The sequence below is a fragment of the Ostrinia nubilalis genome, chromosome 13 (genome assembly GCF_963855985.1).
Source record: "Ostrinia nubilalis chromosome 13, ilOstNubi1.1, whole genome shotgun sequence".
Taxonomy (NCBI): domain Eukaryota; kingdom Metazoa; phylum Arthropoda; class Insecta; order Lepidoptera; family Crambidae; genus Ostrinia; species Ostrinia nubilalis.
In genome coordinates this window covers 8,182,131-8,207,585 of record NC_087100.1, presented here as the reverse complement: position 1 = coordinate 8,207,585, position 25,455 = coordinate 8,182,131, and the positions used below count along the sequence as shown (strand labels likewise).

The 25,455-nt window shown below is 38.9% G+C and overlaps 1 pseudogene; it reads right to left on the bottom strand.

Moving 5' to 3' along the window:
* Positions 1 to 21,016: 21,016 nt before the first annotated feature.
* LOC135077300 (uncharacterized) lies at positions 21,017 to 25,244 on the bottom strand (annotated as a pseudogene).
* Between the last annotated feature and the right edge of the window lie 211 nt (positions 25,245 to 25,455).

Here is a 25,455-nt window from a genome sequence, read left to right as displayed (position 1 = left end):
GTCTCAACTCCCAGGATACAAAGAGACAAGCAAAATTTTTGAACTATACTGCGTATATTTTATAAGTTGAAGAATTTTTAGATAGTAGGTATGTTGTTGACCCGAAGTAGTGGAAGAGCAAGCTATATTTTGGGACGTGTATATGTATAGGTACGCCTATGTATAGATAAGTGACCTGAAAAGGTCTAAGTACCACTAAGAATTTTAAGATTAAGGTTCGATGAAATATCACCACCATCACCTGATAGAAACTAAACACTATTATTAGTCTATAGTTTTCATGGAAAAATGAACGGGTTAATAATCCTTTGGAGAGATTCTTCTTACGTGGGTGGTGTGTGCGAAGAACAAAGACCTTTTATAAGTGGCAACGACGTATGACGTAAAACAACCCCAAAAAGGTGCATACACTGTGATAGTGAGCAGAGCAATAGACTTTTATGGTGTTATAGTATTTAATCGATGTCAGCGTGGGAAGTACGTACCTACTTTTCATTTTATTTCCATTGAAAGTTAACCTGTCACTTGAATCTTTGCTTAAATTAAGGGTTGTACTCTGTCAAACTCCATTTAAAACACCGAACATTATAGTGGTGCAACTCAGCCTTATTAAATTGATAATAATATGTTGTCAGTTGTTTTATATTGGGTCATATGACGTCATATTATATCAATTAGCGATGTATCTCGTCGTCGTCATTAAGTAGTATCTCATTTTTAGCTTTAAAATTATTATTTTCATATTCGAATACAGCTGGTGGTCACACTGTAATGTATTGCAACCGACCTTTTAAAAAACATTTATGACTAAATGAGCACCAGTAATAAAATATCAGTAGGTATTTTACTAGTATTTTAACTATTTTTTTATATTGACTTAATCAGTTCATGGAATTCCACGAATCTATTTTTATCAAACTCCTGTTGTCCACATCTATCTAAACCAATTTATTTCTTTCTTGGAACTCTGAGGACATGATTTATTCGTAGTAGGGCAAATAATGGACAAAAGTACAGCATTCGGCGATTCGAGACCTAAGGTTGTGCCGGTCATTGGCCTGCCAAATTAGTTTCTGATAAGACTTCATTTTTAGGGCCTCGTACAGAGAGAGGAAAAAATAGCCGAGAATACCTAAAAAGATATGAATTATATTCATAAATAGGTATAAAGATTTAATTGAAGGTAGTTCGTATATTTGTGGCTTTAGGTCTGTGACCTAGCAATGCCTTTCCAACATAAAAGTCACCAAAGTTATCAAAATAGCTTTTATCCCATCAAAAACAATACTTGTCAAAAAAACCAAGTCTCGCAACTCAGTTGTTCTACGGTAAAAAGTTGTGAGATCCATGTAATACCAAGTCCAGGCCAGGAAATCTTTAACGTTTTACATAAATTATTGACTTGGCCATCGCACTAAATAATTTACACGTGTTTTCATGCGATGGCCAAGTCAATATATTTATGTAAATCGTTAAAGATTTCCTGGCCTGGACTTGGTATTACATGGATCTCACAACTTTTTACCGTAGAACAACTGAGTTGCGAGACTAGGTTTTTTTGACAAGTATTGTTTTTGATGGGATCTCATTTCTTTTTGTATTTTGTAAACAGTTCTACTTTTTTCCTTTTCGGTACGAATTTCCGTTTTCTCTTTTCCGGTTCTACTTCTTGAGCTGAAAACTGGACCGAAATTGAAAAATGTTACTCGACTTGGCGGGGACACTACCGTGTGCCTTCATATTTAATTTTATATGATATTACAAACTTATTTAGATAAGTAGTTAAATATTTATAAAACTGGACCGAAATTGAAAAATTTTGCTAGACTTAGCGGTTGCACTACCGTGCCCCCAAATATTTTAGTTTTTCCTTGATTCCTACACCAAACACTACTTATATTCCAAATTTGAAGCTTCTAGGTCTGCTAGAAGTGCCTTAGAATTTTGATGATCGGTGAGTCAGTCAGTCAGTCAGTGAGTGACAAAATTAAGAAACTTTGACCCGTTATAATTCTTAAACTACTGGTTCAAATTGAATGAAATTTGAAATATACCGTGTCTTTACAATGCCTGCATAGCTAATGAAAATTCAGCCTTCTAGTTTTATCCACAACGAAGTTACAGGCGGTCGAAAATGGCCTGAATTGCTTCGAGAAAAGGATGGTACGGCCGTGCCGCTTTTTTGCTCGACTTGGTGGGGGCACTGCCGTGCCCCCAGATAAGGTTTGGTAATTATGATTCCAGGTGTGTTCGCGAAAGTTTTCATATCTTTCAAGCATTGATAGGTTGTACCTATGTATGGTACGTCTCACATCGACAAGTACCTACTTTTAAAAGGAATGTCACAATCACAACACGAAAATCTTTTTTCCGATTTGTTCATTGTCGGTGTGCTCTACGTGATACTTACCTACATAATTTGTATGAAAATAAAAATGAATTTGCTACTCTTATCAGACTATATTCAATTCGCTTGTTTTATCTATTATATGTTTTGCACGGAGCGTTGTAATTAGAGCAGATTATTCAAAAGAACTTGACAGTGATTATTGGTTGTTGCTCCATCTGTCGCCTGTTATCATTTTAACATGTGTCGTCAAGCGTGAAGGGTCATCGAACCAGTGAATTAAATTTAAAAAAATTCACAAACATTACTATGAGGTTTCATAGTGCGCGTGGACACACAGGGTGACAGGCGGACCAATCGCTGTGCGTTCGATTCGCTGCTTTACTTAAGCAAGAATCGTTTGTGAATACGGGCGTAAGTTATTTTGTAGAGCCCTACTGCACAATAGAATTTTTTTTTTTCTTGGCTTTCGCAATAGAATGTTGAAACATATACGAGAACTTTTTTCAAAATACTAAGGTTAATAACACGAGAGGTGTAGACTAACTTGGACTATAACAATAGTAGTCAATTTACTGGTAAATTGTGTTGAAAAAGATGTAGATATCAAAAGAGTGTGCTGAAAAGATAAAAGATATAAATCTAAAGGAATGTAAATGATCTTTTTCTAATATAATTCAAGTTTCATATCTAGTTCGGTTGTCTTTGATTAATTACAGTGTTTGAAATATTATCACTTATCAAATAAATTATTCACCTTTGGCACTAGAAGTTTAATAACGTATCCCTAAGTATTTTCAAAAGTTTAAATGTGTTTACAGTCTATCTAAGATTTCGTTACATTTTGTTAATAAAAAGTTTTTGATCAGTGTTAGCGCCATCTATGGGCGCAAGAAAACAACTCATGACGTCAAAGGCGCGGAACCAGAGTGAAGATCGCAGCTAACTTCGCGCCGCTCCGCCCTCCTGTCAACTTAAATCGAACGTTTCTAACACTCGACAATTTGATCTCGTTGCATACAGTCTGTAAACCTGTCACTTTAAATAAACGTTAAAACCGTAATTTCAATAATAATTAGTCATTGAAGAGACCCTTATTCCAACATTATATTCGAAAGTCTGAGCTCGAAACATGTTCCTTCGAGCCGGATGACATGTTCCATCGCACCAGCTGACGGGATTCAAGATACCACAGAAGTCGATACCTGTTGCGTGTCAAGAGAGAAACCCTGTGAAAGAAGCAGCTCTGGAATAACGGTCAGGTTAAACCACTCCTTTCCCTTCCTATTTTAATCGATTTGTGCTAATATTGTGTCGTGTTTGCGGATTTCAGTCGATATTTCAACCGTTACAACTACCTACCTACGTTGTCGCGTTGGTGGGTGCCGGGTCTGCCTATTGCAACGAGCGTCGGGGTGATCTATACGATTGTAAGTACCTTTTGTTTCCTAAATTCTTCTCAAAATGAGCGAGGATAGCGATAGATCAAAGCTGAATGTACCAAAGTCAAGAGAGGGTAGTCATTTGCCTTCTAGAGAACTTAAATTAACCGTTTCAGACCTCAAAAAACAAAGAGGAATTCTGAAAGGTCGTGTAACTTCTTTTGAAAGCTATATTTTAAAATTTCAGAATTTGGTTATTACAAAATGTCAAGCAGTTGAACTAAATTTAAGAATTTCGAAGTTGGAATCAGTTATTGATGAGTTTTACAAAATTCAAGATAAAATCGAACAGTTTTGTGATGATAATGATCTTTCAATAAATATTGAGTACCGCGAAAGCTTCGAAGAACAATATTTTCGAAGTGTTTCTGTCGCTAAATTAATTATAGAAGACCAAAGTAATAACCAAAATTCGGTAAATACGCAGGTTTCAAGTGACAAAAATGCATCGTTACAAATTAAATTACCTGACATCAAATTACCCTCTTTTAGTGGTTCGTATGATGACTGGCTCGAATTCAAAAATTCGTATTTAACGATGATACACGGACGGGCAGATTTAAATGCGATTCATAAATTTCACTACTTGCGGTCATCACTTAGCGGTGGCGCTTTACAGGTTATAAGTGCGTTAGAGTTCACAGCAGAAAATTATACCCACGCATGGGAATTGTTACACAATAGATTTCAAAATGATCGACTTTTGGTGCACAACCATGTCAAAGCCTTATTTTCTATACCTAATATAAATAAGGAATCTCCTTTGCTCATTAGAAAACTCATAGATTCTATTTTGCGAAATTTACGTTCATTAAAATCGTTAGGCGAGCCCACAGAATCATGGGATACACTAATTATATACTTAATTGTCTGCAAACTCGATTCTTCGACCGAACGCGAATGGGAAACTTATAAGGGAACACTTATTTCTGGTTTTCAAGGCCAAGAAATTAAACGTAAATTAATATTAAACGACTTGTTAACATTCCTGAGAAATAGAGCTGATTTGTTAGAAATGGTGAACGTTAGTAGTAACGCAAATAGTGCTCATAGTTTTCACAAGCCCCCTAATTCTCATTACAATAAATATCACAATAAACAATTTCATGATTCGAAACCGCAGGTAGCACAAACACACACTCAGAGTTATGTAGCTACAAATAACGGGAAAACGACCAAACGTAACCGTTGTTGTGAGATGTGTCGCGGAAATCATGCTTTATATATGTGTAGCATGTTTTTGAATTTATCAATCGAGGATAGGTACAAATTAGTAAATGAAAAGAAACTTTGCCATAATTGTCTGCGCGGTGGCCATTCTATAACTAACTGTTATTTCGGGCCGTGCCAACAGTGTAAATGTAAACACAATAGCTTGTTACATAAAGAATTAAAAGAAAATACAATTGGCAATGTGAACTCTGAGTCAAGCACATCTCAAATAAAGTCGACCGTAATGCATTCATCGTTAGGTTCGCATTGTCACGATAATTTAAACACCGCTCAGCTGACTATTCAAACAGAACAAGTTTTGTTACCTACCGCGCTAGTTGAAGTGATCGACGAAAACAATATGCGACACACAGCCCGCGCGCTTTTAGATAGCGGTAGTCAGCATTGTTTTGTATCAGAAGCGTTTTGTAAACGAATAAATTACACGAATTATATACAGTCCATTGTTCAAATTTCTGGAGTGGGACAGTCGGTCACACAATCCAATAAATTATGCGATTTAAATATACGATCAAAATTAAACGATTTTTATACGCTTATTCGGTGTTATGTTTTGCCATGTAATATAACATCATTCTTGCCAACAATGAATATTAACGTAGAATCAATACGAATACCTGAAAATATTCAACTTGCAGATCCTACTTACAATATACCCTCTGAAGTTGATTTATTGATTGGAGTGGATGTTTTTTGGGATCTTTTAAACGAAAATAAAATACGATTAGCATCAGGATTATATTTACAAGATTCAAAATTAGGTTGGGTCATTTCAGGACCTATTTATACGAATAAATTGCAATCGAAAAATAATACCGTCCGATGTAACTTTATTCAAAATGTCGGCATAGATTTACAATTAAAAAAGTTTTGGGAATTAGAAGAGTTATCAAAAAAACACACTCTTACTAATTCCGAACGTGAATGCGAAGAAATATTTATAAATACAACTAAACGTGAATTAGACGGCAGATTTTCAGTACGTATTCCACTGAAAGATTCAGCCGATTCTTTAGGCGACTCCTATACGACAGCTTATAAACGATTTATTGCATTAGAAAGCCGTGTGGTGACGGCAGAGTAGAATACATTTGTCACCAACCCCTACTCTTCCCGCGGGTGTCGTAAGAGGCGACTTAGGGACTACACATCAAACAGAGAATGGGCAGCAGCGCTCTCTGAAAAACATCAATCTTTTAAACTGCGATCTCCAACCCGCCTGCCTAGCGTGGAGATTATGGCAAAACCCTCCACTATAGTGGAGGAGGCTCATAGTCCAGCAGTGGACTGTAAAGGGCTGTTGATGATGATGATGATTGCATTAGAACGAAAATTAAAAACAAAGTTGTGGCTGTGTAAACTCGATTGGGACGATCCCGTTCCAAACGATGTCTCAATTAAGTTCACAAATTTTGTTGATTCAATTAAAAAATACTTATACGAAATAAAAATTCCACGATTCATAAGGAGTATTCATACTAAACGTTTAGAATTACATATTTTCTCAGACGCGTCACAGGAAGCTTATGGCGCTTGTGCTTATGTACGATTAATACTGAATGATAACACTACACGAATGAATTTACTATGTGCAAAAAGTAAAGTAGCGCCGCTCAAAACTATCAGCATTCCTAAATTGGAGTTGTGTGGTTCGTTGATAGGTGCACGCTTATATAAAAATATTATCGAGTCTCTAAGCTTAACATTCGATTCTGTTTATTTCTGGACAGATTCGACCATCGTCATTGGTTGGTTAAGTATGTCACAGCATTTACTCAAAACATTTGTCCAAAATCAAGTCACTGAAATTAATGAACTAACAAATGATACATTGTGGTTTCATGTTGAAAGCCAAAATAACCCAGCTGACTTAGTGTCAAGGGGTTTAAACGCTGCCGAACTCAAAAATAATAATTTATGGTGGCATGGTCCCTGTTACTTGCATTGTTCTGAGTGGTCACCTAGCAAACAACCAATGACATATTGTAAAGACTTACCTGAAACAAAAACTACAAGCGTAAGTACTTTATGCATCAATTCAAAACACATATTCGATTTTGATAGATTCTCATCTTTCAACAGATTAAAACGTACGGGGGCCTACTTACTTAGATTTATTTATAACGCGCGTAATAAACAGCTGAGGCGAACCGGTTCCTTATCTGCCGCTGAGTTGAGCGAGTCGCAGCAAATGTTGTGTCGATTCGCACAGATGCAATCGTTTCCCTCGCTTTATAACAACTTACTCAAAGGATTGCCTTTAGAAAAATGCAAGGAATCTAATAAAGTTATCGGTTTAAATGTATTTTTAGACAGTTCTAAAGTAATTCGTGTTGGCGGGCGACTTTGTAACGTAAATGCGCCTATTACCGCCAGTTTAAGCTGACTTCGGATAAACATTAGAAAATTAGATATAAGACGTGGTGATAGAAAATACACTTTAATTTATTTATAACAATGATGAAGTAATCTTTGAATTCAAGTAGTAATAATGAGTATACAATCACACAATAATTAATAAATAGCAATTTAATCTGAAAAAGCAGTTGTTTCTATTACCGACCTATAGACGAGGTGTGTTTCTATTAACGTTTTTTCTGTTTCTATTACCGACCGCTAAGAATATTGCTCTTCAATTGGGTATATTCCAAGAGGCACGGGTTCGATTCCCGCTCACAGGCTCGGGAACCACTTGATTTTTTCAAGTTAAATTTGTTTTGCTTTTAGTTTTAGTTAAATTTGTTTTTTTTTTTCAAGTTAATTTTTTTTATTATTAAAAGAGAAAAGGCACGCTTCTCGAAAATAAATAAATAATCAAGCAGAAATAGTAGAATAATAAATTCCTCTATTATACTTGATTACGCGGTACCCAGTGTTCTAGTGAGTAGTGGGGGTCATTATTTAAACTGTATTTGAGTTTTAATAAAATTTATTATTCATTTAATATTTTATTTTTAATTTGACTATAATTCTTAAATAGTTTTTGGTTGATTTTAATTGTGTGTAATTGTGTATTTTTATTTAAACTATGAACAATTGGACACTGTATAATTATTTTAAATTATTTTTTTATTATTCAAAAGATCTTAAAAAGTTACATAGTAGTTGTGATAACGCATGATTGGTTTGGTGTCATGTCATAAATGTTAGTTATATAGAAAATACAGGCTTATAAGTCTTCGCAAGTGGCGTTATAGTTATGAGGCGGTAATAGAATCCACTATGAATATTACTTTATTCTATTAGCGACCGTAAAAAAAATCAGTAACCAACTAAAATATCCACTTTAATGAAGACGTGATCAGTGAAGTATCATTTTTATTAGGTTTTATTTTATATCAAATAGGTACTAATTAGAATTTAACAGGTTTTTATAAAATATATTGCCATACATTATTAGAGATATTCTATAATGTTCATTGCAGTTTTATGCCAAACCTATGACAATTAACGTATGGCGTTAATTGATTTAATTATGTGAAATATTCTTATGAATCGATCAAGATAATAAAATGGAGGTTAAATGCGTAATTAAAGATATAAATACTAAAATAAAAAACGTTATCAAAATTCTAACAACGCCATGGGTCGTTATTAGGAACCAAATTATTAAAAGTGTTTCTATTACCGCCCTTATTTAAAATTGTATTTAAGCCACAAAAATACAGCGAGAGGGCTATATTGAGGGTTTATTAAGGAAACTAAAGTACGAATTAATATTGTTATGCAAAAACATGTTGGTATACTCATTTTAAATGTGTTAAAATCGCTAATTAATAACAAGGTGCACCTTAAGTAGCTGGGAGCGCGTCAGTATGAAAAGTGCGTCCGTTGCGGGTGCGTCCCATTTAATGTCAAATAACTCCGTTTACTGGTTATTTACGAACACAAACTTTAATTGTTTTGATAGTCAATAAACATATCTAGATATTTTTTAGGTAACGTGTTTTCTGGAACCTGTTATTATGTCTTTTATGAAAGAAAGAAAAATAGGGCGGTAATAGAATACATATTTTGGGGGGTCGTTAATAGGCGCACTTACGTTAATGCGACCAACTTTGAGTTTGATAAACAACATCCGATGTTGTTGTGTAGCAAAAGTCGATTTACAATACTTTTGTTTGAATATCAACATAAAACGTTACTTCATGCGGGACCTCAACTCATGTTGAGCACTATCCGTGAAAGTTGGTGGCCGCTAGCAAGTAGAAATCTTGCCAGGAAGGTAGTACATCAGTGCGTAACGTGCGTTCGTATGAAGGGCAATGTTTTCAAACCTATAATGGGAAATTTACCCGTGGAACGATTAGAGTCAGGTTTTCCTTTTTTACGTACTGGCGTAGATTATGCCGGGCCAGTCTTTATACTCAATCGCAAAGGGCGAGGTGCAAAATTAATTAAAGGTTATATCTGCCTATTTATTTGTTTTGTAACACGATGCATTCACTTGGAACTCGTAAGTAGCTTATCAACAGCTGATTATATTTTAGCTTTAAAACGTTTTATGTCTAGACGAGGAAAACCTCAAGAAATATTTTCCGATAATGGAAAGAACTTTGTCGGTGCAGAAAAAGAATTTCCGCTTTATTCTAATATTAATTGTAATAAAATAATCGATATAGCTGCAAATGATGGTATTACATTTAAATTTATTCCTCCCTATTCTGCTCATTTTGGGGGACTTTGGGAAGCAGGGGTCAAATCGTGTAAGTATCACCTGAGACGCATACTAGGCAATGCTAATTTAACATACGAGGAGTTTAGCACGGTATTAGCACAAATCGAAGCCGTCCTGAATTCCCGTCCTTTATCTTGTTTATCCACAGATCCCTCCGACTACCTTCCCTTAACTCCATCCCACTTCCTCATTGGCCGCCCCCTGACCGCTCCAGCCGCTGTTGACATCACCGAGGCACAGACTAGACGCCTGACACGCTACGACAGGATCGAACAGCTTCGCCAACACTTCTGGAAGCGCTGGGCCACTGAATACGTCACTGAGCTTCAAATTCGAACCAAGTGGAAGACAAACACAAATGAAATAAAACTGGATAGTCTAGTTTTAATCAAGGACGATCAACAACCACCACTCAAGTGGAGATTGGGAAGAATTGCTGAAATTTTTCCCGGCAAAGATGGAGTTGCACGCGTCGCAAACATTCGAACATCGACTGGAATAGTGAAGCGGGCGTTTTCAAAACTTTGTCCTCTTCCGCTTCCTACAACAAATGAAAATGAAGATCGCATCGCTTCAATCAACAATCAATGAAACTAAACGAAGATCGAAGAACCTACAACCGGACTACATTTTGAAAGTCAATCATGAGCTTTCAAGGCTGGCGGTATGTTAGCGCCATCTATGGGCGCAAGAAAACAACTCATGACGTCAAAGGCGCGGAACCAGAGTGAAGATCGCGGTGCAGTCCTGTTGTCCCCCCTGGTTGGCCCCCCTGGGGGAGCCAACAGGATTTCGAAATCCTGTTGTCCCCCCTGGCTAGGGGAGACAACAGGACTAGATTTTTAATCAATGATTTGAGGACTGTTGTCCCCCCTGGCAAACATGATTTAAAAGCCATATATTTTTTTAACATAATTTTTGAAATACTGAAGTACTTGACTGAATGCCAAATTGCCAAACTGAATACCTAACCATTTGTTAAATAATAATTACCATTTTGATAACGAAAAAAATAAGGTGTTGGTGCCGATACTGACACCTACAAACTTGAAATTTGACAGGAAGGTTCCTTATTGAGTGTAGACATCTGCCAAGAACGGATTTTATTTAACTACAACTTTAACTTAAATGAATTAAGGATATACGAAGGATATAATAGGATTTTACGAAATTCCACACATAAGGGGGTAAAACGGACTCCACGCATACGAAGTCGCGGACGGCCGCTAGTTGAATCACTGTAAAATGTTGAATATTATGATTAATTTAAAATTATGCAGTTTTAGCGTCCTACGTACTAAAATTATAAATGTCAAAGTTTGTGAGTATGGATGTTTGATACTCTTTCACGTATTTAAAAACTACTAAACGGATTTTTAGTAAACTTTACAGAAGATAATATTTTTTGTACATGAGAATAGCATACCTTTAACTTAGCTTTTGCCCACGGCTTTGTCTGCGTAAAATTTTGTCTGTCACAGAAAAAAATATAAGAGCGCCTTCCTGTTTCAAAAACTGGCATAAAAATTATCCCACGCCCTTTCCCGGGACTCAAAACTATCTCTTTACCAAATATCAAAATCGGTTCAATGGTTTAGGCGTGAATTCGTAACAGACAGACAGATAAAGTTTTTCGCATTTACTTAATATTATTTAGTACCTAGGGATAATTCATAAAGATTTGTTAAAAGCAAGTAAAGCAGATTTTGGAATAGTCAGAAATAGTACCGGTACCAACAACTTATATTTTTTTCGTTAACAAAATGTTAATTATTATTTGACATACGTTTAGGTATTTAGTTTGGCAATAAGTATGGCATTCAGTCAGGTACTCCATTTTCAGTTCATCTTAAATGTTATAAAAATATATGGCTTCTAAATACTCAATGTTTGCCAGGGGGGACAACAGTCCTCAAATCATTGATTAAAAATCCAGTCCTGTTGTCTCCCCTAGCCAGGGGGGACAACAGGATTTCGAAATCCTGTTGGCTCCCCCAGGGGGGCCAAGCAGGGGGGACAACAGGACTGCACCAAGATCGCAGCTAACTTCGCGCCGCTCCGCCCTCCTGTCAACTTAAATCGAACGTTTCTAACACTCGACAATTTGATCTCGTTGCATACAGTCTGTAAACCTGTCACTTTAAATAAACGTTAAAACCGTAATTTCAATAATAATTAGTCATTGAAGAGACCCTTATTCCAACATTATATTCGAAAGTCTGAGCTCGAAACAATCAGTGTTTTAAAATATTGAAGCCTATCAATTTAAAATGCCTACGTAGGCTTGTTTTATTTTCTAGACACCTCAGTGCCTGCTTATATTAATCAACAGTTTATACAACACCTAACAAGCTTTTTCACGCGGCTTTGACCAGCGTCATAGAAAGGATTTATTTGTCTGACAATTTATTACATTTCGAAGATAATTATACATTTTTATATTCCTAACGCTGGACACGACTTGAAACCTTATAGTTTTTCTTGCGATTAGTAATTACGCAATATTTCAAGTTCATTCAAAAAAATAACTAAACATTTTTTTAAATGTTTTAAGTTTTTTTTATATTTTATTCTCCCTAATCTTTCTTTAGTCAGAATGTTTTAGCGGTGAATATAATATAAAAATAATAAACAGACATTCTGACTACTTTCGTATTTATAATATTAATATAGAATTTTCGGCCTAATATTCAATATGGGCTCCAGAGGGGTTTTCATCCAAGCCGAGGGATTAGGCAACGACGATGGATTGTTATATTGAAGCTATTTATAGACTATGCCCACGGCTTTCCAATGAATCACTTACTTTTATTGAATTTTGTCAATATTTTTATAGCTATTATTAGTCATTTTTGAATATTATTCATTTGGGGCTGATTTTTCAATCGTCAGTTATCTTTTATCTGAAGAATAAACTTGTCATTTTGACATATTTCCCATACTGAAACTGTCATGTGCCAAACTTATTCTTCAGTTAAAAGTTATCCGACGATTGAAAAATCAGCCCTTATTGTATTAGCGACCTGCTTATAAATTTTCAGAAATAGATATTCTTGAATTGATATTTGTAATAGATATTTGAATAAATTCGCAGTAGCGATGTAGTCGCTATTATTATAATTGTTTGTTTGTTGATAAGATTTTTTTATCTTAGTCTAAAAACAATCGTCTTTCAAGTTTTCATCCATAACTAGCTTTTCGCCCGCGGCTTCGCCCGCGTGGAATTTTGTCTGTCACAGAAAAACAATATCGCGCGCGTATTTGCTCACCGTTTAGACCTACCCTGGACTACGACAAACATTTTAAAACCAAAATCAGCTCAATCGGCCCAGTCGTTCTCGAGTTTTAATCAGACTAACATCAATTCATTTTTATTTATATAGATATTATGTACCTACCATGTAATCTGAGTCTCTCAGCTAATGTAGCTACATGCCATATGACACATATCTAGTTAAAAACCGTCATGTCTCTTGTATGGGTAGGGTTAGTGATCTTATTATGTTTACTTATTTTTTTCAAAAACTATTTATAGGCTTGTATAAGCGGGACTGGTGTTCATAGTATACCTCTAAATAAATTTTATTTTATCAATATCAAAAATTCTTTGGAGTGCCTAAAAGAAAGGAAAATGTAATATTTTAAGCTATTTGCTTGCTGTTATTTATAGAGTTGTATGGCATATCATTGTAGCAGCTGGTGCTTATAATCTCCTTTTTATAAAAAACTCTTTGACAAAAAAAAAAATATTAGAAAAAAGTAGATAAAGGTTATTTTAAGCTGATTCTATTTATAGGTTCGGCTTGTATCGGCAGGGCCCTAAAGGTAATGTTTTTATTCGAGATCCTTTTGCCAAAATGTAAAAAGAAAGAAGTAGAAGGTTATTTTAAGCTCATTCTATTTATAGGCTGCGCTTGAATGGACAGGGCTGATGCTCATAGGACTTAAAAACATTTTTTTAAATTTTTTAATCAAAAAGTATTTAGCAAAAAATTAAAAAACTGCAGAACCTGAAAAAAGTAGAAGAAGGTTATTTTAAGCTGGTTCTATTTATAGGCACGACTAGTATGGGCAGACCCCTAAAGGTAATGTTTTTATTCGAGGACTTTTTGCCAAAATGTAAAAAGAAAGAAACTTAGGCCCAGTTTTTTGATTCATAGTTAAAATAACAAATTGTTAAATTTTGCTACTAATGGTTAAATATTAACAAAATGTTAACTAATAGTTTAAAAATGTACTAAAAGTCAAGCTAACCATTATTCGAAAAACATTTTTTTCTGATATTTAACCACTTGTCATTTGACATCTGTCAAATTTGACTATTGGTTATTTTAACTACGAATCAAAAAACCGGGCCTTAGAAGGTTATTTTAAGCTCATTCTATTTATAGGCTGCGCTTGAATGGACAGGGCTGATGCTTATAGGATGGGAAAAACTATTTAATTTTTTTTTTAACCAAAAAAGTGTTTTAGCGACAAATTAAAAAAAACTGCAGAACCTGAAAAAAGTAGAAGAGGGTTATTTTAAGCTGGTTTATTTATAGGCTCGGCTTGTATGGGCAGGGCTGGTGCTCATTGACGCCGGCGCATCGATCGGAGGCGCGCCCGGGCTGCACCACCAGCCTGACCCAGTTCGCACGCTCAATGAGAGGGGGCTCGGGATAAGTCGAGTGACAAAACCATGTAACTCAAAAAATTTGGATTTGGTCTTATGTAAGATTTATGAAAATCGAATTGATACAGTTTTTCAATAAATTGTAAGGAAACGTAAATAGAATCCGAATGACTATACGTAGTGTAGTAGCTGTCAAAAGTTAGGTGTAGGGAAAGTTGTCATTAATTTATTTAAAATAAATTAACAAGAAGTGATTGTGGGTAAAAGAAATCACATAATTACTCTGTACAGCTTTTGTATTCTCCAAATGGATAATATTTTTACATCCATTTTTGCGATGCAATTTTTATGGAACCATTAAAAAACAAAATAAATATCACATAAAAACCGATTGTATTAATCAGCGTTTTTATTTTTTAATGTTAAGAGCGAACTAAAAAAAAAAAACGTATTACGTAATACCCAAAAAGTTTAACTTTTGGACTTAACCTCTTCTCTACATCGGCACAAGGACAATAGCGCTGGCTACGACTGCAGTTCTCGGGGTCTACGACCGCGCGACCCAGTTTCGCGCTGACGTCACAGCTACGCCTCTATGACGTCACTGCCGAGCCTCCATTCAAAACTAGATCACAGCCTCGCCTCGCCTGCACGTACCCCCACCTTGGGAAGTACCTATGTTTAAGATAAAGGTAAACAGTCAACTTGGTAAAATAAAATAACAACCAAAGATTGAAAATAAAATAAAAATACGGTCAAAAGTACACAAATCCTACCTCTGTAGGGCCAATGATAGACAAGTCATGCCTCTGTGTAACATGAAAAAAATTGGTATTCTTTTTTTAAGTAATTTAATTTTAAAAGTTCCGTCTCAGAACCTTATTTAATACCCAATTCACATTGTTCAAAGAAATAAGTAATGACAAGGAAATAATATAATCACTTATGTTTTATTAAACCATAAGTAAGTACTCGTATTTAGCAGAGATTAGATTGTAGGTATTTAAGGTGGCCGCAAATCTATATACTGTACAAGGTATATTCTTAGGTTTAAATAGCTATAACTAACCATCACTAAGTTATAAAATTATGTTAAACAAACATGTCCGTAAAAGTTAGAACTAGTGATTTTACTTTTGACCAGTTAACGTTATTACCCGTCGCACCTACAGTGATCACAGAGGTACCGGCGAGGCCGGCCTTTCCTTCTATTTGTGGACTAAGGTCAAACAGAAACTGAGAAGAGTGTATCGAGTTGCGACGACGCTCTGAGTGGTTTTGACTGTTCCAGGGTCGATATCGTGTTAGGTAACTGAAGAGGTCACGAAAAGGAGTTTCTTTTTCTTTTAATTTTACGTAATTTCCAACACAAGAATAAAATCAGTACTGTATGTATTGGTGAACTGACTTCATCAAAATTATATTCTGTGTGTTGACTGGCAGAGAATGCTACCCGGCATTAAGTCCACCATGTACAGTTTTAGTGCAAAAAGTTTAAATAGATTTTTCGTAGAGAATTTTGAAACGTCCAAGGATGCTACTCCTATATGCTTCCTAGCTACATCTTAATGAGGGCTATCGTTTTAGCGCTCACCAGTTAGCGCCACTGTAGAGTAAGGTCCTGTCACTTGCTAGTAGCGAAGACAGTGGCACCAACTGGTGAATGCTTAAGTGGTAGGAGGACTATCGCATTTGCAGTCATCAAGATGGCGCCACTGTAGAGTAAGGTCCTGTCAATCGCCAGGGGTGCCAACTGCTACGTATAAAAACGATAGCCCTCATTGAAGAAGCATATTTTCTTTACTTTGATCATGTCAATGAGTGTTGTAAGGTTAATTATAAGGTTTTAACAATAGAAAGTTTGAATCTGTCATTTATCTTCAATTATTTTTAAAATAACTTAAAAAATCGAACTGCCTAAGATGGGAATCGAACACCCTTTCGCTTGCCGGGCGACTGCTCTTCCATCTGAGCTACTTCAGCTTTACTTGAGCTACTAAATCTTCAATTCACTGATAATTTATTCACGTCGCCGGCATCCTTGGAGGATAGCAAATTGCACCTTTCACCGAATGGACTCCAATTGTAACTTTAATTGGATTCCTGAACCTTCTGCGAGACCAACGCCAATCAGCCGTTCAAACGTGAAGGAGGTCATTTGAGGAAGCTTCTGGAAGCGAATTATTTTTTGAGGGTAGTCAGTTATTATTATGATCTAAATCACCTAATTACGTATAGCATTTTTCCGAAAAATCTAAATTTGTGTTGCCCTGATATGAATAGCCATTTGATTGATGTTATTTGAAATAATGGCAGCATAGCCTTTAGGGGATATTATAGAGAGGTAGAATACAAAATAAATATAACAATGCAAATAAATTTATTTATAAATTAACATTTATATTGGACCTTAAGCCTTAACTGACCCTAGATAAAATTAAAAAACAAACGATGAATATTTTTGCTCTCTACCGTCAACACCACGATATCGTTCGTACGACTATTCAAAATATCGTCACCGTCGTGGCAGAATTAAATAACTGACACTTTTGGCAAAAATCACTTTTTCCACTTTTTGTATAGTAGAAAGTGTTACCTATATTTTGATCTTACTCTCGTGGCAATATCTATCATATTTCCAAAGATATCTTCAGTTTAGTGAAACTATTGACCATAAATTACAACTCTGTTTGTTGTAAAATTTACCTGGCAAAACTGAATAAGTGACTTTATTTAATTCTGCCACAACTCACTGCAAAACATTGTTTCAAAATACTTGTACTAAGAAAGTCAATAAGTGACTTTATTTAATTCTGCCACAACTCAATCCGAAACATTGCTTCAAAATACTCGTACAATTGTGTTTGAAATTAAAAGTAACATATAAAGTAATGTTACAAAATTGAAATAAATCAAAATGTTCATTACTCAGACGTTAAACCTTCATCATCATCATCATTTCAGCCATATAGGTCGTCCACTGCCGAACATAGGCCTCCCCCAATGATTTCCAATATGACCGGCTGGTAGCGGTCTGCATCCAGTGCTTTCCTGCTACCTTTATGAAGTCCACGTTGTGCTTTTCGGTATGTGCCTTCCACTCCAGAACCTTGCTGCCCCATCGTCTGTCAGTTCTGCGTACTATGTGCCCTGTCTCTTGTACAGAAAAACTGAGCATAGCCCTCTTCAAAGCACGCTGTGCAACTTGAGTAAGAGGCCGCGTTCCCGAGCCGTCATCAGTGGTAACACATACAGATTGTAGATTTTTGTCTTTAGGCACTGAGATATTTTGGACGAAAGGATGTTGTGTAGTTTCCCGAATGCTTCCCAGCTGAGTTGGATTCGACCTCTTTCTCTACCTAGCTGAAACGTTTGTCCAAGGTAGACATACTTGTCAACAATCTCAAGATTCGAGCTCCTAACCGAAACTGGGTAGGGCGCAACATAGACATTCGACAAAAGCTTCGTTTTTCCATGTTGTTCACCCGAAGGCCTACCTTTTGGGAGATTAAGGTCTTCGAGCATTGTGCCGAGGTCTTCCAGTGATTTTGCCATGACCACACAATATCGTCGGCAAACCGAAGCTGAATGATGTACTCGTCGTTGATGTTTGTGCCGAATCCTTTCTATTCAAGGAGTTTGAAAGCATCTTCCAATGCAGCGGTAAATAGTTTCGGAGATCCGGAGATATAACATCTCGCTCATGCCTCGCTGCAGAGGAATCGCCCTCGTACTCCACTCCTGTACTCGGACCAACATGGTGGCGTTTCTGTACAAGCACTTTAGCACCTCGATATAATAATAATAATAATAATAATAAATCTTTGGACAATTTCACACAGCGCCAGCTAGCCCCAAAGTAAGCAACTCTATGCTTGTGTTATGGGTGCTAGCTTAACGGATATACTACTTATATACTTTTTTTTTTTTTTTTAATTAAATACATACATATTATACATATTTACACCCAGACCCGTCACAGAAATCAAAATTCATCATTTCAATTTCTGCCCGGCCGGGAATCGAACCCGGGACCTCTCGGCATAGTAGTCCGTTTTGAACCACTACACCAAACGGCCGATATGTACCGATACTTTTCAGAAACCGGCTTGTTCGGGAGGCTAGAAGTCATCGAACCTACGCGCGAGATCATTCGTGATAACTTTCGCAAACAGCTTGTAGACATGACTCAGAAGCGAGATGGGTCAGTAATTCTTCAGCAAGGTTTTATCCCCTTTCTTGAAGAAGAGTACCACCACGCTTCTGTTCCAAGCCTCTGGCATTGTTCCCTGGAGTAAGACGAAGTTAAATAGTCTCTGAAGGACCGAGGTTATCCCGTCATGACCCGGTGCCTTGTTGTTCTTTAGGTGTTTGAGAGCCATCCTAATCTCGTATAGGCTGATAATGCTGATATCCACAATATCTTCGTCGAGGTATATAGCTGTCCATAAAACTTTTCAATCTCACCCAGAACCTCGGTTTTTGTTGACGTTACACCACCTTCCGCAGTCTTCAGCTTCGTCAGCTAGCTTCGCCCAATAGAGTTGTCTCTAGCGAACACTTTCGAGCCTTGGTTCCGCTCTATCGCCTCTTTAATACTATTTGTATTAAAGTTGCGAACATCATGTCCCAAGGACTTCCATGTCTGTCTATTGAGCTGCCGATGTGCCTTAGCGTCAACGGAGATCTGCAGTGACATTGAACGTCGTTCTGCCATGACGTTGAGGGTAAAGGATCCCTATGGATCCCTAGGGAGATATCCCTATTACAGTTTTATTGTTTTTGGATTATTTTAATTTTGATATTCATTTTGATGTTGGTTCTTTCAATTTAATTTCAATGTTATAGGAATCTGATGTTGATGGTTACCATAACAATTTGTTAAACATTTATAACTATTTAATAAGTAGGTATATTCTAGTATTATTTAACAATTTTACAGATTTTGACTAAAATCGCATTAACAAAACAAATAAAATAAAATGAATAAATCAACATTTAGGTCAATAAAAGTGTGGCAAAATTAAACAAGTGTACTTATTCAATGGAAATATTCGTTTTTGTAATACCTTGGTTGTGGTAAAACTAAATAAGTGACATGCAAAAAGTAAATAACTGCAACTTAGTTGTAAAATACGGTTGTGGCAAAACTAAATAATTACATTTTTATTTTTTTATTTAAAATAATACAAAATAACATCATCGAAGAATATTGAATTAATAAAGGTAAATTTGCTGTATAAAATATCAAAAGACCGACAGTAAAATATTTTTACCCTTAAAAGTTATCGCCATTTTTAACGAAAAAAATCACAAAAACGTGAATATCTCGCAACTTTGGTTTTGTCAGTTATTTAATTCTGCCACGACGGTGACGATATACAGTACAATATCAACGATCGTCATTTGACTTGATAGTAGAGTCAGTAATTAATGGATGCAGGATGCAGTGGGTTGCGGTGCTACTCCATAACACCGTTCACGTATTTTCAGGTCTATTTGTCGCTGTCTCTCATGCTGGCATTTCGCTTTGCGTGAATGGGATGGATACATGTGAAACTTCGGATAACGTTGTTGCGAGTGTTCGAATAGGGAGTCAATCGGTGACGTCAATCACAGGTACAAACATACAAGTAACTTCACAGAATATTTAGATAAAAGTACTATGTAGTTATACGAGTATTATGAGAATAACTCAAAGCAAAGACTGAGTAGTAATATTTTCTGAATTTATAAAATATTATAAAATATTATTGACAAATTAATAACAGTTGGTACAAAAAATAATAGTTGGTAATGCCACATTTGGATTGTGAACTTCCTAATCGCTTACTATTCGTCGTACTTTAAAAAAACCTATTGTGGTGGACTGCAGTGGACTGTATGCGTTTGTGTGTGTTCGAGAGCGCTGACCGGACGATGATGACTGCCGTTGAGAGCTTGCCCTTACTATGTCAGGCGTAGTAGGTGCTACTTGCAGGAATAAAACCACTATTTCACTTGCTGAGACTTCTCGCGTTTATTATTCGCTTCCTTTTCTCAGTTCTTGCTTCTTCAGATCACTTGTTGCTTGGAGCACTTGTTCTCTGAACTGAACAAAACATGCCAGCTGGAGCGGTTCATTCCGTATTTATGGGGAGCGGCTATCTCCATCCCGCTTTCACATGCTATTGCTATCCCTGTCTTCGGGAAATCCACAGTTTTTGCTAATTTTCTCCAACTGGCAGGTAGTTTTACAATGGTTTCTTATTTTCTACAGATGCGTAATTAAATTATCTACATTATACAAAAAGTTTCATCACAAAATTCCCAAAATTGGCGAAGTTATTGACAAAAACCTAAAACGGCTCTCTTTACGGTATTGCCTCGCGCAACGGACCATCCGTGCAAGACAAGGACAAAACATATTGCTATCTCACGCTCTAGAATGTTCGAAGCGAGAGGTCCGATATTTCTGTCTCGTTTCTTCTCTATTTTTTCCTGAACATTCCAGATTTTCCAGAAAAGTGTGAAAGAGAAGCTATTTTGTGGAAGTGAGAGATCAGATAATGCAAGAAAGAGGCCTACCGAGTGAGTAAGCGAGAGAGCCTGATGGTTTTCGCTACGGTATTGCCTTTTTGGCGAAAATTTCATGTTCATTTTCTTAATTACGAAACAGATTAATTAGCTAGTTTGCACTATTTGACATGATGCTGCCAACATTAATCTTGGCTATTATTGACGTCGCTAACATTCTCCCCCGCAGTGCGAAGCACTCCTTCCTCCGGATGCGACGTCTTGGCAGGAACCAGGACTACCACTCGTCGCGTCGGTCGCCGCAGCACTCCTCCGGGTGTTCGCACGTCGAGGATTCTTACTCTGCCGTCCGGTCCAGGATACACTCGCAGCACTTCCCCTCGTGGCCAAGTGTTTCTTGGTAGCGTCGCGTCGACTATTAATACGACGTCGCCGACTTGAGGGTCTTCGGTCTCCCGGCCGGCTATTTTCCTCGGCATCAAAGTTGGCAGGTATTCCTTCAGCCACCTTTGCCAGAAGTGGTCCGTCAAGCGCTGCGCTGTCCTCCAGTTCGCCTTCCCGATGAGATCGTGGTCTTCAAATACGCCCGGCGCCATTGCTCCGCAGGATCTTCCGATGAGGAAGTGGTTCGGCGTTAGGCTTTCTTCGTCTTCGGGATCCATACTGATGTGGGTAAGGGGACGTGAGTTTACGATATGCTCCACTTCGAGGAGGAGCGTGTGCAGGACCTCTTCTGGCGGGGATCTTTCTTTAAGAACGGTCATTAATGATGTCTTTACCGAGCGGACCATTCTTTCCCAGGCGCCTCCCATATTCGGACATCCAGGTGGGATGAATCGCCATGTGATTCCTTCCCTTGAGGCGGCCTCTTGCAATTCTCTATTGGCCCCCACGAAGTTAGTCCCGTTGTCGCTGAAGATTATCTTCGGCGTCCCTCTTCGTGCAGCCATTCTTCGCAGGGCCATGATCATGGAGCTGGTGCTTAATGAATTAGCCAGTTCCAGGTGTATCGCTCGGGTCGTTAAGCAGGTGAACAGGGCTCCCCATCTCTTCTCAGTTCTCCTCCCGATCGTGACTTGCATCGGGCCGAAGTAATCTACTGCTGTGCAGGTGAAGGGTGGTTGATGATGCTGCAATCGTTCGGCCGGCAAGTCTCCGGTGGGTGGTATTTGAGGCTCTCCCTTGTGGACTCTGCACCATTGACACCCATGTGTGATCCATCTTGTGATGCTGCGCAAGCCGAGTACCCAGAACTTCTGCCTTATTTCGTTGATTATCGTTGCGGAGTTGCCATGGTAGAACCGTTTGTGATAGAACCCTATGATGAGCCGGCAGATTTGACTTTTCCCGTCCAGTATGATCGGGTTGGTTCGTCCTTCTCCCGAACCAATCTTCCTGGTGCGCGTCCTCAGTTTTAGGATTCCGCGGCCATCCAGGTATATGTCAATCTTCTTTAGTCGGCTCGAGTTCTCCAATGGCCTCCCTTTTTCGAGGCAGCAAAGTTCTTTGGAGAAGCTCTCCTGCTGGCTCCTCTTGATAAGCTCCTCTTCTGCCCTATGTATGAACTTATCTTCCAGCGTTAAGAAGACCTTTTCTTCTTTCTTCTCCCGGGGAACGTGACTCGGTGTTTTCTTCCATCTTCGGTTCCTGACGATGTGGACACTTCTTTTTTCCGCTACTCTTCTTCTTAGCAGGTCGATGAACTGGAATATGCGCGCTGTACTGCGTAGCAGTCGAGTCCAGTCGGAGAATCTCTTCGGGTCCGGAGTGACTTGTGGTATGACCTTCAATGTGGCAACAACTTGGGGATTCTTCTCTTCTCCGGTGAGTTCTTCTTTGACTTCAAAGCGTCTCGCCGGCCAATCTTCTTTGTTTCCATATAAGAAGGCGGGACCTTTGAACCATCTTGCGTTTTCATCAAACTCGTTCGGAGTGCCTCTTGTGGCATCATCTGCGGGGTTTTCCTTTGTCGGCACCCATCTCCAATCTTGAATTCGCGTCAGCTCTTCAATTTCCGCGAGGCGATGGGCCACGAACGTCTTGAATTTCCTCGGGTCTGCTTTCAACCATTGAAGGACGGTGCTGGAGTCTGTCCAGAAGGTCCTTTCTTCAATCTCCAAATCGAGCTCCTTCTCCACCGATGAGGCAAGTCTGCTGCCCAATAATGCTGCTTGCAATTCCAACCGTGGGATAGACACTGGTTTGCTAGGAGCTACCCTTGCTTTCCCAGCAATCAATGCGACGCGTATCGTGCCGTCTGGGTCTTCCGTTCGCCAATAGACGGCTGCGGCGTACGCTTCTTCACTCGCGTCGCAGAACGTGTGGAGTTGCCCTCTTCTGGTTCTTGGCGACAGGCACCTTGGGATCTTCAGTTCCTTTAGTACGGCGACGTCTTCCAAGTATCCGATCCATGCGGCGACTTGTGGTTCGAGAATCTTCTCGTCCCAGTCGATCTTGGTACGCCAGATCTCCTGTATGAGTTTCTGGCCCTGTATTAGGATCGGCGTCGCGAAGCCCATGGGGTCGAACGTGGACATGACGGCGCTGGTGACTTCCCTCTTCGTTGGTACTCTTTGCCCAGCGAGTACTTCGGGCGGAGTGTTCCTGAAGCCCACGTTGAAGGCGAGTGCATCTTCTGTGATTAGCCATCTCAGCCCCAGGGTTTTCTCTTCCTTGCCCAGTTCGAGGACTTCCTCCTGTCGCTGATCTTCAATTCCTTCGAGAACGGTTGGTTGATTGCTCCCCCATCCTCTCAGGTGGAAGCTCGCCTTGTTGTGGATCGTCTGTACCTCTTTCGCGATCCGCTTGGCTTCTTCTACCGTTGTGAAACTTTGCAAGTAGTCATCCATATAATGGTTCCTCCGTATTGCTGCCACGGCTGCCGGGTGTTCCTCCTTGAAGTCTTCTGCGTTCTTGTTCATGACATAAATTGCCGTAGACGGTGATGACGTTGCCCCGAAGATCACTGAGGCCATGCGGTACTCTTCCGGTTTGCCGTTCTTCTTGCTGCCGCGCCATAAGAACCGCAGACTGTCCCGGTCTTCTTCCCTCATTTGGATGCGTAGGAACATTTCCTTGATGTCGGCGACGACGGCGACTGGACCTGAGAAGCACTCCGAAGAGAGACTGCAATAAGTCAGGCCCAGGCAGCAGCGCATCGTTGAGGCTCTTCCCGTTGAACTTGGCGGCGGCGTCGAGAACTATCCTTGGTTTCTTCTTTATCGGGTGCATCACCGCGAAGTGAGGTAAGTAGAATGTTCTCCCTGGCGTCGTGGTTTCTGGAGCTTTCTCTGCATATCCATTCTTCAGCAGATTTTCTATTTGTTCTTCATACGAAGTCTTCAGTGCTGGGTCCTTGTCTAATTTCTTCTCCATGTTGATGAGACGCTGGTGTGCCTGATGGTAGTTGTTCGGTAGAGTTTCCCTTTCATTTTTCCACAGCAGCCCAGACTCGAACCGTCCATTTGGTAGCCTCTTCGTGGTCTTCTCTAGGACGTCGAGTGCCCTTTTGTCGGCGTCATTACTTGGCCGACGTGCTTGCACCCCGAGCGACTCTATCTCGAAGTGCCGGCGGACCAGGGCTTCTGTTTCGTCTTCCATCAACCTGCTGTGGTGCACGAACTTGACAGGGACACTTCCTCCGGCGTCGCATCCGTGTAAGACCCATCCCAAGCTGGTCAAGGAGGCAACTGGTTCGGAGGCCTTCCCTTTGCGTAGTCTCCGTGTGACTATGAGCCCCCAGTTATCTTGCCCGATCAGTAGTTGTGGTTCTTCCTTGTCGTAGACCAGCTTGTCCTTGATCTTCTGTAAGTGTTTACACTTTTGAAGCATTCTTTCTTCGACCCCTTGTTTCGCCAGCTTCAAGTTGTCGATAGTTCTTGCTTCCATTTTGAGCTTATTTCTGCAATGGACCCCCTTGATCTTCATGTTGATTTTCTGGGAGTTGCTCTTCTGCATACCGTTCCCCCCGACCATCTCGATGGTGATGGCTTCCGGCTTTCCTTGCGCCCCAATCTTCTTTGCCACTGATGAGTCCAGCAGCGTGACGGTGGACCCTTCGTCCAGGAGCGCGAGCACTTTTGCTGTCCCTTTGGGCCCGTAGAGGTTCACCGGCGTCATCTTCAAGTAGGCCTTTCCGCAGCTCGTGGTGTGTACCGACGATACAACTCCTTCGGCGGGCTTCTCTTGAGTCTTCGCCGCTGCGGGCTTCTCTGAGTGAAGACTGATGTGATGCCATCTCATGCACTTCTTGCATGGTTGTGCCCGACACGTGTTCCTTGAGTGCTTGAAGCGCAGGCATTTGAAGCACATTCTTGCCTTCTTCACTATTTCCCACTTATCTTCAACACTAGCTTCCTTATATTTCTTACATTCGTACAACCAGTGGTCCTCACGCAGTGCCGTATTATCCATAAGGCACTTTAGGCCAGTGCCTAGGGGCCCACTATGGCCAGGGGCCCAGCAATCCAGATAAAAAAATGAAAAAAAAATGTTAAAGATTATTTTTATGCAACAAAACTCAAACCACCTCAAAACTTCGCCTTATTTTGGTTTAGGTACACATTCAATCGTCATAATTTCGATATTGTGGAACCTAATTCATTTTCGTGACGTTAGCATTACT